This window comes from Talpa occidentalis, unplaced genomic scaffold, assembly GCF_014898055.3.
Source record: "Talpa occidentalis isolate TD23 unplaced genomic scaffold, MPIMG_talOcc4v2.1 talOcc4.10, whole genome shotgun sequence".
NCBI lineage: Eukaryota > Metazoa > Chordata > Mammalia > Eulipotyphla > Talpidae > Talpa > Talpa occidentalis.
The window spans coordinates 12,049,394-12,066,667 of NW_023600993.1; the positions used below are offsets into that span (position 1 = coordinate 12,049,394).

Here is a 17,274-nt window from a genome sequence, read left to right on the forward strand (position 1 = left end):
CTTTTTACATTCTTTTGGTCATTAACATCTGTGAATGTAACAAACTTCACCCTTCCTGAATGGTAAACTGTGATTTCTATGAGACAATATGTTTTACAAGATAAGGCCTGAGCCCTAAAAGTTACTTGGTGAAGAAAGCAAACAAAAAAGCTTCATTCTGTGAAATACAGAGAAGCATGGATGGGAAAGCCTGAAACCTTCAGGCAAATTCAGACACTAAAGGAAAATGATTATTCTGTAAGTTATAACACATCGAAAGCACTGGTATAAGTCTTGATCAGCTGGATTGGAAATAATTATGTAAACAGTTTATTGGAAGTTTACACTGGTAAATCCTAAATCAAATACTGTACAAAGAGCATTTAAAAACACCAAGCACGATTTTACTCTCCTCTCCTTTTGAAACCAAATGAGCAAGAGTTACTGAAAGATGGAAAGAAATAAAAGTCAGATCATCTCCATTCTGCCTTCCACCTCATTTTCCTTGTCCCCAGCGTCTACCCTCCAGTGTCCCTGGGTAGTCACCCTAATTCCGGACATCCTGAATGGGCCCCCCACATCTGGGCCCAAAGCAGCCTCTGGGGCTCTGGCAGAGGGAGATGGACAGATTTAAGAACTGCAAACTCCAGCTGTTAAAGGCCTCCAGCTGCATGTGCACAGCTGAGAACATGAGGTCTGGTGAGGTTGTGTGCATGTCCAAGGTCACATGTTAATTCAAGGTAGATGTGAGGATTGAATTTGAGACTGTAGCCTCCCTGGTGCACTGATTCATTTCTGTGAGCCTCAGGAAAGTAGAGGAGTGGGGGGCTAGTGAGTAAGAGCTGCAAAAGCTGATAGTCACAAGGCCAGCAGGCACGAGCTGGCAGCCACAGGAGAGGTGTGGGGAAAGAACAGCAGTTTCTGGTCACTTCACACCTCTGGGTGACAAAGGGGGGCAATGAGGCAAAGTAGGGCAGAGGAAAAGTACCCCAAAGCAGAAAAAAGCCCCCAGGAGCTTTTAAGAGTGGTGGAGCATCCCCAAGAGCACCTATAAAAAGGGAAGCTACCCTCCTCAATAACAGGCTCCTCCCTTCAACCCCCTTCTGCTGTAGGAGTCTTTCTTGCAATAAATCTGAGCTTGCTAATCTTCAGTCCAGTGTGCCGGTGATTATTCCTCACTCACTAGAACACGAGAACCCAGCCGCTTGGCAACACAAGCACATGGGGCTTTCCTCTCAAGAGGGACAGTGAAGTCAGATAATTACCCAGTTTTAGTTTTCTTCTCTTGGACGTCCACCCTGTGGGTGCTACATGGCCCTGCTTCCCTTGTTTTTCATGCTTCTCTTGTTTGTTCTACAGCATCACTCCTCAGGAGGGTGTGCTGTCTCCTCCACACTCCCAAATTTATCAACAGACCCAGCGTCCCCGCTAGCTGCCCAGATTACCAAGACCATCCTCTTCTTTGGCATTTACCACATTTTGCCTTGTTCTCTGGTTACTGAAATGGTTTTCTTAGTGCCCCCCCAGAAAAGTACACACGCACATGTCTGCTTGAGTGTGCGCACACCACAAACACCTATAAGCTTACTGAAGATAGGATTGGGCTCTTTATGCCTATTTTTTTAAGTTGAGGTACATTAGTTTACAATACTATCCAGGAGAGAAGCCCACAAACCTCTCACCTCAACAACTAAATATGTATCTCAGCACGATCACCACCAAATAGCCAGTCACCAGCCACCACCAACCTGTGAGCCCTCTATCCCTCTCCTCTCCCCTCCTTTCTCTCTGGTAACCACCATTTTGTTGTCAGAGTCTGAGTCTGTTTTTAGGGGTTTTTTTGTGCATTTACTTTTTTTCTTTGCATGCCACAAATAAGTAAAGCATAACCCCCTCAAGGCCCATCCATGTTTTGTAAATGGCAAGCTTTTATCTTTTTTATGGCTGAGTAATAGTCCATTATGGATACAGACTATCCACAGATTGAAGACAAATACTTATAAAGGAAGACAAAATTAGGGGTCATCTCCAATGAGGGGGCAAACAAAGTATTGTGGAAATAGCAGAATGAAGGACAGGCTTGCAGAAGAGGTGGCATTCGGATTAGACTTGAAGGATGCCTGGAATATCAAAAGGCAAAGATGACAGGGGAAATGGTCTGGTATCTATGGGGGCATGGCAGTCAAGGCCCCAGTAGCAACAAGTAGGTGTGCCTCAAGCCTGCAAGATTCCTGCTCTGGCTCTCACCTTGGATGGGGGCTGAGGAGGGGTCGCTGACAACGCTAGAAAGGCTGAGATGACAAGAAGGTGGAGGACTTTAAATACTCTGAGGAGTGTTTTAGAAGTGAGACTATTCTTTCAGCAATCATGAGTTGATATTGGTTCTTGGCTGATAGAAAGGTGGGAGAGCAATGAGTAGCCCTGGGGATGCTATGGAAGAATTGATTCTTTGTATCAGGTGGACCTTGATTAGAAAGCCCCAACATCAAGAGGTACAAAGAGCTGGAAGAGAGATCAAGGATCCAAGATGGAGAGAAGCCCACAGCTAGGTGACACTGCACGTCAGCACCAGGAAGCAGTTTCAAAGTTTTCCTTACTGGGGGATTGTGTGGTGTCCCATTCTAAGTACACCTCCATCAGCGCACATTAAGACTGAAGGCAGGAGTGCATATGCCGCCGCCGCCTAATAAAACCAAGACAGACAGGCATATCAGAAACACGGGTGGCAGCTTAATTAACAAATCTACCAGCTGTCACTTGCTCAGCCATTCAGCACTGCCATTTATAGATAATTAATGGAACTGTTATAGGCCTTGGGCACCAAATGTGAAAACCATAAAATATTCCCTCGAGTGCACACAGTCTTTTTGGAGAGCGAAGCAAGTCATGTGAAAGATAAAATACAGAGAGCACCAAATGCAATAGCGGAATGTGTTGTAAGGGTCAGAAGCTTGTTGGTTTTGACTAAAGTATCAGACTCTGGGGCACAATCACTATCTGCAGCACATACTTCAGTTTCTGGCACTTGCCAAGTGTATGGTGTATTTGTTGCAAGAGTAAACAAACGAGGTGTTTCAGAATAAAATATAAAGAGGGCCTCCCCTGGTGGCGCAGCGGTTGAACACTGGGCTGCAAAGCTGCCCGCAGCCTCTGCAGCGCCAGTTCAATCCCCGGCCGCGGGCGAGGGTCCCACATGGCGTGGCAGACCTCTCCTGTCTCGCCTGCTGCTCCCCTCAGCAGTGTATTTTGTCAGTCTGCCTGTTCTGTTCTCCACTCTGGCTCTGGTGAATTCTCTCACCCTCCCGCGCTTCTGACTGTACCCAGTGCTTGTATAAATAAATAAATAAATCTTTAAAAATAAATAAATAAAATATAAAGAGATAAGTCAGAATGAAGCTTATAGAATAACACATACACTAAAACATATAAAAACATTCAATATACTCTAACACGCATAACAATATTTATGAGGGGCAGGAGAAAGAATGAATACTGAGGAATCAGTACTCACAATCCAAATCCTGAGGCGTGGCTCTGATTTCCTTCTGAGACTTGGCTCCTTAATCTATAAAGCGAGATTGCTGGAGTTCAGCTACAACGAGCCCTCATTTGTGAGCCAGAACACAGTTCGAGGAGCACGGGCTCTCCTGAAGGCATGAAAGGATGGCCCCTCCTCCAAGTTGGGAGATGAGGAAGTCACCCTGCTTGTCAGGGTGCTGACAAAACCATGCTGGTGCAAACATCTGGTCCCTCCAGTACAGGCCCAGACAGTGACAGTTTTATCTTACAAATATTATTAATTACCTTTAAATCATCTAATCCATTAGCCCCTAACACACCAGATTTTTTCTGAATAAACATTCCCAAGAAGAATATCCTGCTTACATTTCTAATATTTCCACTTGTTAAAGGCTCACAAGGCCTGTTCAATCCATATGGTAACAGATGATACTGGACCTTAGCTCCCCTCAAAATCATGAAGTCCCCAAATCAGTGTCCTCTCCACCGATATTCTCAATGCCTAATTTCCACTAGGAGAGGCTGCTTGATCTCCTTGAGGTCTGGGTGTGTGCCTCATTACTGGTGACACTGCCAAGAAAAGAGAACATGGTTCTGTTCTTTCTTCTCATTACAACTTTATGAAGAGAATAACCTCTGGGCTGGTGGTTTTCAATTGTGGTTGCATGTTGGACAGCTACTGAAAACTGTGATGCCTGAAGCTTCTGACCCAATAGGTTAGGGTATAGCTTGAGTCATACCTGGGATTTTTAAAATCACCCCAGGTGATTCTTATGCATAGCCAAGATAGAAAGCTACTGGATGAGGTCATTCTGAAGGGTCTATGCCAGTTCCCTGGAGGATCCAAGCAGACAGTATGATCTCAAAGAGAAGAAAGTTCGGACCGCAATGAACTTATTTGCAAGTTGTGGTCAATAATGGCTATAGCACTGTGTTGTTGAAACGTTTACATAAGATTATATATATAAGGCATCTTGTAGGAGACATCTGTTTGATTTGCCTACTCAACATTCATTATTCTTTCTGAGGAACTTTCTCTGGTTTCAATCCTTGTAGCTGCTGGAATCTTGATTTCACCTCTGCTCTAGAAAAGGAACCTGACCTAAGCCAGCACCGCTATAGCCACTGTGATGATTCAAGGATGAGCACCTGACCTAGATCATCAGTGCCAAAGCACAGTAGACAATGTAAAGTTTTTGCCACATCTATTAGGAAGGAGAAATTCTCTTGCCACTGAGGTTGCTAAACTAGTAAGATACAAGATTGTAGGATCTGGGGTCATCTTGCCCTCATGAATTGGAACCCCAAGATCAAGAGAGACATGTTTATGAAGACATCAGCATCTTAGTTAGCCTCACATATCCTTGGGCTTTTTAGGTATAAGGTCCAGTCAGTAAGTTCCATCTTGTGCTTAAGCTAGTTTGATAATTTACAAGCAAAAGAATCCTGACAACATTTACTTATTAATCTTTGAAGATGCTTGGATATCTGACCCCCTGGAAGATCCAAGTCTGCATTCTCTAATGAGGGTTCCTTCCTGTTGCAACTTTGTGAAACCAGACTCATTGGGGAGTTCTCAAATAATTCCCAATCCTTCTGGACCTAATTAAATACCATGGTTCACTGTTTTTTCCTCTGCCCAGGAAGTCTGAAAAGTCCTTTTCTTATGCCCTAATTTCAATAACACTTAAAGTTCAAGGCCTACCTGGCCTGCTCCCTGAATACTGCAGACACATCCACCTTCAGTGTTTCCAACTATCCCAAACACTCAGTCTACCACTATTGTTTTTAACATCTCAAATGCATAGCTGTATTGTTTATTTCTGTGTATGTTTGTTTGGCACACCTGTAGTGCAAGTTTTGAGAAGGAAAAATGTTTTCTTCTACACTAGGGTTCTAACACAATGCAAAGCAGGACAATATTTGCTAAACTTAACTAGGTGGATATAGTAGGTTAGAGAGTAAAAACAGAGTCAAGAGTATGCAGTATATGATCCCAATAAACTTTTTTCTAGGATGCAAAGTTAAGGATTTCACCATTGGGTTACTGGACACAATTTACACAAGGCTTATCCTCACCAACATGCAATTTCAATGTGTCTGCAAATTCAACTCAATTCTGAGATTATCTACTGGGAGAATAATGCCCAGTTCCACAGGTAAATATTTTGTCTCCCAAAATTACCGACCATTTCAGATGCTGGCCACAATTCTCAATTAAACTGTCAAAAGGCAGAAAAGGACAAAAGAAGGAAAAAAGAACAAGAGCAACAAATTAAAAAAATCACAAATATGGCAGATACATTAATCCAATTGCATCAGTAATCACTTTAATGTAAATGCTCTAACTACATCCATTAAAAGATTAGACCATATCAAAAAAAGAGACCAATTCTATGTTGTTGAAGTCCACTTAAAACATAAAGACATAAAACATTAGAAGAAAATGGGTGGGAGAAAATATGCCATGCTAACACTAGTCAAAAGAAAATTGGAGTAGCTATATTACCTTCAGAAGAGTTGACCTCAGCAAGAAAAATTATCAGTAATGAAGAATGGCATTACAAAATGATAAAGGGGTTAGTTTTCCAACAAAATATGTATGTGCCTAACGACAGAGTATCTAAATAAATGAGGTACAAATCAATAGAACAGTAAAGAGAAATAGATGAGTCCACTATTACAGTTGGAGTGTTCAACAACTCTTAATGAGAAAGGGGTAGATTCAGCAAACAGGAAATCAGTATTGGGTTGAACTCAATACCACCATCAGTCAAATGGATTTAACTGTTGTTGACATCTTCAGTCAACAACAGCAAGATGCATGTTCTTCTCAAGTTCAGTTGAAATACTCACCAAGATAAACTACACTCTGGGCCATAAACACACTTCATTAAATTTAAAGGAAAAGAAATAAGACCACAGTGGAATTAAACTAGCTATCAATAACAGAATGATAGTTGGAAAACCCCAAAGTACTTGTAGATTAAACAACATACTTCTAAATAACACATGAGTCAAAGAAGAAATATCAGGAGAAACTGAAGAATATTTTTAAATAAATGAAAATGAAAAAAGTTCATGAAAATTTGTGATATTTTGCAAAAATAGCTGTTAGAGTAAAATATATGGCATTGAATGCATACATTAGAAAAGACAAGAGTTAAAAATCAATCATTTAGGTATCAATATAAGTATCTACCTTAGCAAAATAAAAAGGATAAGAAAATTAAATTCACAGCAAGCAGAAGAAAAGAAATAACAAAAAAAAAAGGAAAAAACTGGAGTAGAAATCATTATCACTGAAAACAGGAAATCAACAGAGAAAAAAAAAATCAACAAAACCAAAACCTTGGTTTTTTTTTAAAAGGTCAATAATATCTGTAAGCCTCTAGCCAGGCTAAGAAAGAAGAGAAAGAGGGTATCAGGAGAGATCCCAAGGTCTTAAAGAGTTAATCAAGAATTAGTGTGAACAGGGCCACCCTGGTGGCGCAGGCAGGTTGAGCGCAGCGCTGTGAAGGTGTCTGCAGCCTCTGCAGTACTGGTTCGATTCCCGCCAGCCTTGGAGAAACCCACACGGCGAGCAGACCTCTCCTGACTCGCCTGCTACTCCCCTCAGCAGTGTATTTTGTCAGTCTGCCTGTTCTGTTTCCCGCTCTGTCTCCGGTGAATCCTCTCACCCTCCCACGCATCTGGCCTATACCCAGGCTCTTGTATAAATAAAATAAACCTTTAAAAAAAAAAGAAAGAGATAGTGTGAACAGCTCTATGCTAACAAATTTGATAAACTTGATGAAACAGACCAATGTTTTGAAAGAGACTGCTAAAACTCAGAAGAAATAGTCTGAATACAAACATTTATTTATTAAACAAACAGAATCCATTTTAAATAACCTCTCAAAGCAGAGAGCAACAGGCCCAGGTAGGTTCACTGGTGAATTCTACCTAAAGAAAAAAAAAATACACCAAACCTCTACAATCTCTTCCAGAAGACAGAAGCAGAGGGAAGACTTTCTAAATCATTCTAGAGGTGAAAACTACCTTAATGCTAAAAACAGATAAAGACATTATGAGAAAACTATAAATCAATACCTTTCATGAACATAAATACAAATATCCTCAAAAAAAAAAAGGTCAACAATATATAAAAAGAATTATACATCATGATGAAGTAGGATTTATTATAGGTGTGCAAGGTTGGCTCAATAGTGAAAAAGTACTGATGTTATATAATCTATCCCACCAACAGGTTAAAGAAGAAAAGATTCAGACAGTCATTCACATGATCATATATGAGCAGAGGTAGAAAAAGCACTTGACAAAATCCAACAACTATTCATGATTAATAAAAATAACTCAACAAACTAGGAATAGAGAGAAACTTCCTCAACATGATAAAGAACATCTATGAACACCTGCAGCTAAACTAGGCACTTTCTCACTAAGATCTAACCACTTTTCAACATTGCACTGGAAGCCTAGCTAATGTAATATGAAAAGATACACAAATTGGGAAGGAAGAATTTTAACTATCTTTGTTCACAGATGACATGATTACCTATGTAGAAAATCCCCCAAAATTAACCAAAAACCTCCTGGATCAAAGATTTCAGGATACAAAATTAATATTCATGAGTCAACTACTTTCATCTATTCCAGCAGTAAACAGTAAGAACTTGAAATTAAAGCCACTGACTGGATCCTCTATTTGTGAATCATACCCAGTGCTGTAAATCAATGTTATCTTAATAAAAATTTAAATATAATTTAAAACACTGAACTGTTTATGTTAGCATCTTCAAAACTTAAACACTTCGGCACAAATTTAACAAGATACATATAAGAAATAAAATACAGGGCCTCCCCTGGTGGCACAGCGGTTGAGCGCTGGGCTGCGAGGCTGCCCACAGCCTCTGCAGCGCCAGTTCGATCCCCGACCGCTGGGTGAGGGTCCCACATGGCGCACAGACCTCTCCTGCTGCCCGCTGCTCCCCTCAGCAGTGTATTTCGTCAGTCTGCCCATTCTGTTCCCTGCTCTGGCTCTGGTGAATTCTCTCACCTTCCTGCACTTCTAATGTACCCAGCCTTGTATAAATAAATAAATAAATCTTAAAAACAAAAAACAAACAAAAAAGAAATAAAATACATTTAAGAAATATGACATATAAGAAAAAAATTGATGAAAGAATTAAATGAAGAACTAAGTAAATGGTTACAGGTAGGGAGACTCAATATTATCAAGATGTCAGTTCTTCCAACTCTATCTACAATCAACGACATTCCAATCCAAATGCTAGCAAGTTATTTTGTGAATACTGACAAACTGATTCTAAAACACACATAGGGAAGGAAAAGACCCAGAGTAACTAGCACAATGCTGTAAGAGAGGAATAAAGCCAAAGGGTTGGCTCTCCTGACTTGAAGACTTTCTATAAAGCTACAATAATCAAAGCAATGTAGTACTGAAAGAGTAAGTCTATCAGTGGAACAAAACAGAGATCCCGGAACTAGACCCACATAAACAGAGACAACTGATCTGTGGCAAAGGAGCAAAGGCAGTAAATAATGTCCTCACTTAGCACCATCACAGGTTCTTAGAAACTGTCATGTTAAGTGAAACAATGTATAAGAAAACCAATTTTACCATGGGCTAATTGATAAAAACAAGAATTGATTTCTTATGGCATGTTTTTGATCACAAAGACATTACCAAACTTCTGAAATAAAACCTCAAAAATGCTTCTAACAGTAAACAATCATTTGTATTCACTGATTTCCCAATCCACTTAATTCCACCGCAGGGTTGCTGGGATCCAGGACCTACCCTGGCAGCCAAGGGCACAAGGTGGGGATGGATGCCTACCAGGGTGAATTCACATACACCCATACAGTCACTCAGACCAGGCGATTCAAGCTTCCCATTCACCTCACAGGCACATCTTTGGGATGTGGGAGGGAACAGGAGTATCTGGCAAAACCCATACAGATGCAGGGAGATGATGCAAACCCTGTAAGACAATGACCCCATGCCAATGCGATTTTTTTTCCTCATCAGTATTATCACTGAAAACATTGCTCTGCAATGGAGAAAGGACAGCCTCTTCAACAAAGCATGCTGGAACAACTCAAGTACCCTATGCAAAAAAATATATCTAGGCATTCACCTCATACCCTTCACTAAAGTCAAGTCAAAACGTATCAAATCTATATGCAAAACTACCAACTCTTAGTAGGTAACATAGGAGAAAAACCTATCTGACCTTGAGTTTGACCATACTTTTTAGCTATAACACCAAAGGCAAGATCCATGAATGAAATAATGGATAAGCTATATTTCATTAAAATTAAAAATTTCTGCTCTGCAAAAGGCACTGTCAAGAGGATGAGAACACAACTCACAGACTCAGAAAAAAAAACCTGTGAAGGACATAGCTAATAAAGAGCAGTTATCCAAAAATACACAAAGAACTCTTAAAACAATGAGCAAATGAACAATTCACTCAAAAAAACTGAGCAAAAGATCTGGACACCTCACCCAAGAAGATATACAGATGGCAATGAAGATATGAAAACATTCTCCATGTTGTATATAATTAAGGAATTGCAAATTAAAACTACTAGATAGAACTATACAACTATTAGGATGGCAAAAATCCAATACACTGACAACCACAGTGCTGGCAAGGAATGCTCACTTATTGTTGGAGAGACTGAAACAGTACTGCTAGTCTGGAAAACAATCTGGCAGCTTCTTAGAAAACTAGACCCATTTATACCAGTTGATCCAGCAATCAAGCTCCTCAGTATGTACTCGAATGAGTTGAAAGGTTACATCTACACAAAAACCTGCACACAGTTAAGTTTATGGCAGCTTTATGCACAATTACCAAAACTCAGAAGTAATCAGGATGTCCACGGGTGGGTGACTGGATAAACTAGCACATCTAGACAATGTGTATTATTCAGCACTAAAAATAAATGAGCACTCAAGTCACAAAAAAGACAAAGAGATGTAAATGCACATTAATAATTAGTGAAAGAATTCAGCTGCATGCTGCACAGCTGCAATCCCATGACCTGCTGGTGAAGGAAGCTATAAAACCAGCAGAGGGATCAGGGGTTGCTGGGTCTGTGTGAAAAAGAGAATGAACAGGTAGAACACAGAAGATTTTCAGAGCCATGAAACCATTCTACATGATACTATAAGAGATGACATGTTTTTATATTTTTGTCAAAAATTGGTCAGAACCATAGGATGTACAACACCAAGAGCAAACCCTAATGTAAAACTGTGGACTCTGGGAAATAATGATGTATCTATATAGTTCACCAATTGTAACAAGTATCACTTTGGGGGGCTAGGTATGTAGTGGGGAGCCCATGCCTGTGGCCAGGCAGGTGGGCACTCCTCTGTCCCAATCAAGCCCCCTGTGAAACAGGAAGTGCCCTCGTTCCAGAAGTGCCCTCATTTCTACATTTAGGGACCTTTTTCCAAGGATGGAAATCCTGTATTTTGATATTGTTACATATAAGTATTCACTTGCCAAATCTGCTCTGATTGCACACTTAAAATAGATGCATTATATTGTATATGAATTGTTGCTCAATCGGGCTAATTTTTTCAGTCCAGTTTGGGCGGTAAATGACATGGTCCTAAGAGTGGTGTACCGGGGACAGGGTGATGAAGGAGTCCCATCCGTAAGCCCCACAGAGAGGTGCACAGAGACTTTAAAAACAATAATAAAAGAAAGATGAACTGCTTCTTCTTATCCCAATGAGCTGGCAATTCTAATCAATGTCAGCAATAATCTATTCCTTCCTAACACATGGCCTGCTTCCACCAGGCCTTCTTCCACCACACCTGCACCAGCTGATACATAGTCCTTACTATGCTCATATTCTCTGACCAATACATCTACAGAGATAAAACGTGTACCAGTTCAGATACTTTCTCCCAGAAGTTTTTCTATGCATAATATGTCATCTATATTAGTTGAATGCCAACTGTCTGAGTCTTAAAATTAATTTAATATATACAATAGTATGTTAATACAAAGTAAAATCTGAAGTCCAGGCTAAAATATCCCCATCATCGTATAAGACTGAAGGAGCCAATGGTAAATTTGTGATTTTATACACAACAAGTAGATGATTATTAATTATTCCCTTAATGCTGCAGTAGCAGAATTACCAACAACCAACACTGGAGCTGGAGGACAACATTCTCAGCACTGGACCTGCTGGGTTTCCCTGAGGCCCCTGCATTTTATTCCTGACACACTGAGCAGATGCTACTGAAGCCTGGGGAACAGTATACTGTCTGGAAGTATTTTTCCTTTAAAACCTCTTTTTATTCTCTTCGTTCTCTTTAAGAAGCCTGGAGTAAAGGTAATATGAATACTGGCAACTGAATGTTTTCTTTAAAATTTTGAACTGAAATAATTAACACTCCCCATTAATAAATGGTCATGAAATGTAAAGAATTCAAAAATAAACCTTTTTTCTTAAAAGGCTCATAGTCTAGGTAGAAGTAACTTTAAGTAAAATCCAGATAATCTCATTCACTATCATGACAGTCAGCCGACTTTCCCTAAAAAGATTTCTGAGACACTAAGCATTCTGAGCTTTGTCTCCAGCAAAAATACCCAGCTGGGTCCTTGCAAAAACAACCACAGAAAATATGTAAACAAATGAGCGGGGCTGAGACTACATTAGGGCCTCTGTGGGTCCTGCAGATTTTTTGCCTTATGGGTGCTTCCACTATAATAACATAAATTTTAATTTTTTAATGTAACTTTAGATACTTTATTTTTTTCTATTAGGAAAATATAATACTTTTATGGGGCCCTGGATATTACATTTTTCTCATTTCACTTTTTATTATAACTTGGGTGTTACATTTTGATTCCTCCATACATGCCCATGTTCCACTCACCCTCCACAAAACCACTCCTGCAATAGCCAATTGACTTCCCTCCCCCATTTCCTCTACCCCTCCCCCCACAGCCTCTGGTAACTGGTGCATTTTTTCATTAAGTCCAGGATTTGCTTTTGCTACATTTTGCCTGTATATGTGGTTTTGGTTATTTATATTCCACAAATAAGTGAAATCATCTGATAGTTGTCTTTCACTAATATTTCTTCTTACATGAGGAAAAAAATTAGTATTTTTGATCCTAAAAGTTTAAGTTTTTTCTTCTGATTTTTAAAGAAATAAAAGCATTTTATGACTCCCTAAAAGTACTGTAGGCCCATGGCACAGTGTCTGCAGTGCCTGGGGTTGGGTTGGCCCCGTGTGGCTGTGTTCCAATAAAACTTTATTTGGCAGCAGGCTGCTAACTCTGCTCTAATCAACTGTACAAATTTAGTGTTACAACTTTATTATTCTGCCTGGTGTTATTTTTAAAATTAAAAAAATGTTCGCCAATGAAAAATACACAAAAGGCTGATGACCCAGCAGAAAAATGGGTCTTTTTGCACTATAATTATGCTGCTATTACTGAAAAAACTAAGTGGAAATAAGGCTGTCCAAAAACCTGTAGCCTCTCTGACTGCAAAAGTGATGTTGTTTCCATTACACTCACTGCCTTGATCAAGCTCCCATCTCACTATTCTGGGCTTTTCATGTCTTTTATTATCGCACAAGGTAAGAATTTGTGAAGAAGAAACAGCTAAGGGAGCACTCCCAAAGTGTCACCTGGCACCATCAAATAATGTGGAATTTTACAGTGACCTTTCAGAGACTAAGTCTTGAACTACTGTCCCCTGAGAATGGCTTGAAGGATAAGAATTCAAACAGGTCAGCGGAATCTAGGGAGGTACCACTGGGGGTTGACAAAAATGCTGGCAACTGCCACATACACCACCAGCTAGCCCTTTCCTGTAAGACAGGCATGCATCTTATTTGTATCATCTTAAGTATCAGTTTTGCCTAATGCCCACAGCCTCCTCCTAAACACCTGCTCAGAGAGAACCTGGCTTGAAATCCTACCGGACTGATATGGGCATCCTCAAAGAAAAATGCAATGCCATGAAAAGCACACATCTCGAGTGAATTCCTGCCCTCCATGTCATTGCTAGAAGGTTCCGAGTAAGTGTTCCAGGTTTAAAATTCTTCCCATTTGGAGGGTGAAGTGAACTTGAAGTAGGAAAATCACGATATAAAGTCCCACAGAAACAAGGTATTTGTGGTAAATCACGCAGTTCAGTATAAAAGGATGCTGAGCTGGTCCTCTCTGAATACGTATGAACAAACTCCGTGCAGCTAACATCAACATGGGGATATTTACAGTGTCAAACTTTATTTCCAGAAGCTTATAACATTCCTAGCAACAGCTCCCAGTCTTACGAACAATTCCAAAGTTGTTTTCAAATAGAAGTTAGTCTTTACAATCCATGAATAAGTCTTTCAGACGTTCTAACTTAAAGCATGACTACATAATCAAATATATAATCACTATGTTAAGTAATTTCCTGCTTTAACCTATTAATAAAGATTCGGGCCTCCCTGGTGGTGCAAGGGGTTAAGCACAGCACTGTGCAGCTGTCTGCAGCCCCCTGGCTGACCAGGGAGCTACCCACATGGCACAGCAGACCTCTCTTGTCTCGCCTACTGCTCCCCTCAGCAGTGTATTTCAGTCTGTCTGCCTGTTCTGTTCCCCACTCTGTCTCTGGTGAATCCTCTCACCCTGTCCCCGGCTGTACCTCTGGCTTTTACTCCAGTTCTTGTATGCATAAATAAATAAATCTTAAAAAAAAAAATTCAATGTTGTAACCATACAATAGGTAGGCAACTCTGAGGAGATACTCTGGAATAATACTGGCATCATTCAAAAACATATATCCTGTATTCACCCATGAAGAGGGGGAGAAACTGAGAAATATTTAAGAGATCTGTTTCAAAATCTCAGCATGTGTCAGTAGTGGATTTAATGAGTCAGCAGAATTGATATTTAAGTTAAATGACTGACGGAAAAGAAGAATAAACCCCCCAGCAAATACACACACACACACACACCTAAACCATTCATAGAACCTCCATCATCAAATATTTCACCAGTGAGGTTCTCAGCAGTGATGAAGGGCCTGCCCCATAGCAGGCATTTCCAGAACCTTGGGGACAGGTACAGCATAATTTGGGTCTACACAGCATCCCTATTTGTTTCTAAGCGGCTTTCCCATAGCAACCGATTTCTTCTCAGAATTTGTATGAGGTAGCTAGCTCTGGCACTTGACTATTTAGAGAAAGTAACAAATTGTCTTTCTCACTTTGATTTAGAAGAAATCTCCAGATCCCTATTTATTCTACTTGTAAAATACATCATGTAAGCTTTAATACAAAGCTCAAAAAATGTCTAGCCAATGTGAATTCTGCTTAAGGATTTTTTTTCAGAACTCACAAAGAAAATACTTATTCAAAATAACTAATCAGGGCCTCCCTGGTGGTGCAAGGGGTTAAAGTCTCAGCACTATGACGATATCACCAGCCACTGTAGCATGGCCAGGGAGCTGACCCACATGGCGCAGCAGACCTCTCCTGTCTCGCCCGCTGCTCACCTCAGCAGTGTATTTCAGTCAATCCACCTGTTCTGCTCCCTACTCTGTCTCTGGTGAATCCTCTTTCTCCCCGGAACTCTGGCCTACACGCAGTTTTTGTATGCATAAATAAATAAAAATAAATCTTTTTTTAAAAAAAAAAGAAAAACAAAATACCTAACAAGATATTCTGGGTTAAAAAAATAACAAAAATTAACTTTAGAAGGAGTACTTAAATACCAAAACCAAAATAATCATGAGGTATGAACACCACACCAGTGACAAAGATCCTGGTTAAAGACATAATATACTACCAGTCTAGAGATGATAAAAATATCTTACTCTCTCCTTTGCTTTGAAAGAACCTTGCGTAGAGCCTTCCACTGAGTAGAAATTCAGAAATGTTTTTAAAGCCATGAACGCTGCTTTGGGAAAAAATAAAGATCACAATTCACAGTTCGAAACAGAATCACATTTTCTACAATCCAGAGTGTTTCAACAGTCTTACATCTTCATATGCCCCAGTATTGAATGCATTATGACTCATTGTCTATGAATCCACAATAGTTTTTCAGGGGGTAGGGGGTTTCTACATGGGGTGAGGGGAGCAAATCTTAGACTAAATGACTTCTAAGGTGAAAGTTCTTAAACTTTTGCTATATCAGAATCTCCTGAAGGACTTGTTAGAACACAGCTTCCTGTGCCCTATTCCCAGAGATTCTGTTTCTGTAGGTCTAGGATGGGACCCATGAATTTGTATTTTTTTTTTAGTTGAAGTAACACTGGTTTATAACATTATATAGATGTCAGGTGCCTAGTCTTATAAACATCTGAATATAGTACCTTATGTTCACTACCAGAATTTTAACTTCCACCCATCACTATAAAGTTGACCCCTTTTAACCCCTGCGCTCCGGCAACCACTATTTTGTTATTATAATATAAAAGTTTGTTGACTCTTATCATTCATTTATCTCATGAGTGAAAATTATATGGTGTTTGTCTTTCTCTACCTGACTTATTAAATAAAGCACCCTCTAGTTCTATCTGTACTGTAGCACATGACAGGATTTCATGTTTTTACTATTTTCTGATAGCTGAGTGTTATTCCATCACGAGTATATACCACATCTCAGTCATTATAGAAAATATTATGGTGGTTCTTCAAAAAAATTAAGACTACAAATACCACATGATCCAGCTATGCCCCTCCTGGGTGTTTATCTGAAGAATATAAAACACTAACTGGAAGAGATGCCTGCACCCCCATGTTCACGGCAACAGTATTCACAACAGGCAGGAGCGGGAAACAACCCAGTGCCGGCGCACAGGTAAGTGGGTTAACTGACAGTGCTAGCAAGGTCAGGGGACAGAGATGCTGCTGGTCCTTGGACCACACCTTCCAACAGCACTGCTGTCACATCCTTTCCAATTCTAAGTTTAGTTTTGAAGAAATCTGACTCAAGCATTTACAAAATTCCTTCAAGTCTAGGGTTTTAGGGCACCCTGTGGATACAAAATCATTGGAAGGAGAAAGTCCAAGTCACATCTACATATCTGCCCTCAGAGCTCCGGTCTGGATCCCCTGCACCCCACACTCACCAAACGAAACTTCCCGGGGACATGGAGACATTCACAGCCCTGGAACTGTCCACCTGCCCTGAGGGCTGCAGCCAGCACCTGTGGAGCAGCTGGAGATGCAGGAAGCTGAGGTCCTGCCACGCAGCTGGAGGTGGGTGCCCAGCCAGTGCGAACGGGCTGGCCCTGGGTGCTTCTTTTAAGCCACGCTGACCAGTGACCCTGGCCTGGCTCTCCCCCAGGGGCTGGAGCTTTTAACTATTGATGAGTTTTCATGTGTGTCCAGAGATGCTCCAGCTGCCCTGCTGGCTTTGTCCACAGCGTCCAGCCCTGGGTTTGGGGGAGGCCGACAGCTGCGGAAAGAACTTGAGAAGCAGTTTCTCAGAAACCCAAGGCAACCCTTATCTGTCTGCAGCTGACTGAGGTCACGGCTGCTATTTGGACTGAGGACTGATTCCTAACTTTACTCAGCGTTTTCCTCAGAGTCACCCAGCAGAGAACCAGAGGTTCCCAAAGAGGGGAAATGTCTTGGGAGAAACTGGGGGGAAGGGGGAGAGCGAGAACCCATGCTAAGCCTGTGCTAAAGGTAGCCGTTCTCTCCAGCAGCGTCCAGGAGGGGCAGGATGGGAAATGAAGCAGGCAACGAAAAGGAAGCTCTGACTC

The 17,274-nt window shown here is 40.7% G+C and overlaps 1 protein-coding gene across 4 annotated transcripts in view; it reads right to left on the minus strand.

Moving 5' to 3' along the window:
• The window catches only part of COL6A5 (collagen type VI alpha 5 chain), a 114,738-nt gene extending 97,710 nt beyond the window's left edge, over positions 1-17,028 (minus strand). The window contains exon 1 of one of the 4 annotated variants that reach the window (XM_037524514.2): positions 16,636-17,028. The gene's annotated coding sequence lies outside the window, so the exon portion shown is untranslated. Of the gene's footprint in view, positions 1-3,490; positions 3,640-15,375; positions 15,531-16,635 lie in introns of those variants that run through there. The other 3 variants (XM_037524522.2, XM_037524519.2, XM_037524534.2) reach the window with 3 other exon arrangements.
• Positions 17,029-17,274: the final 246 nt, after the last annotated feature.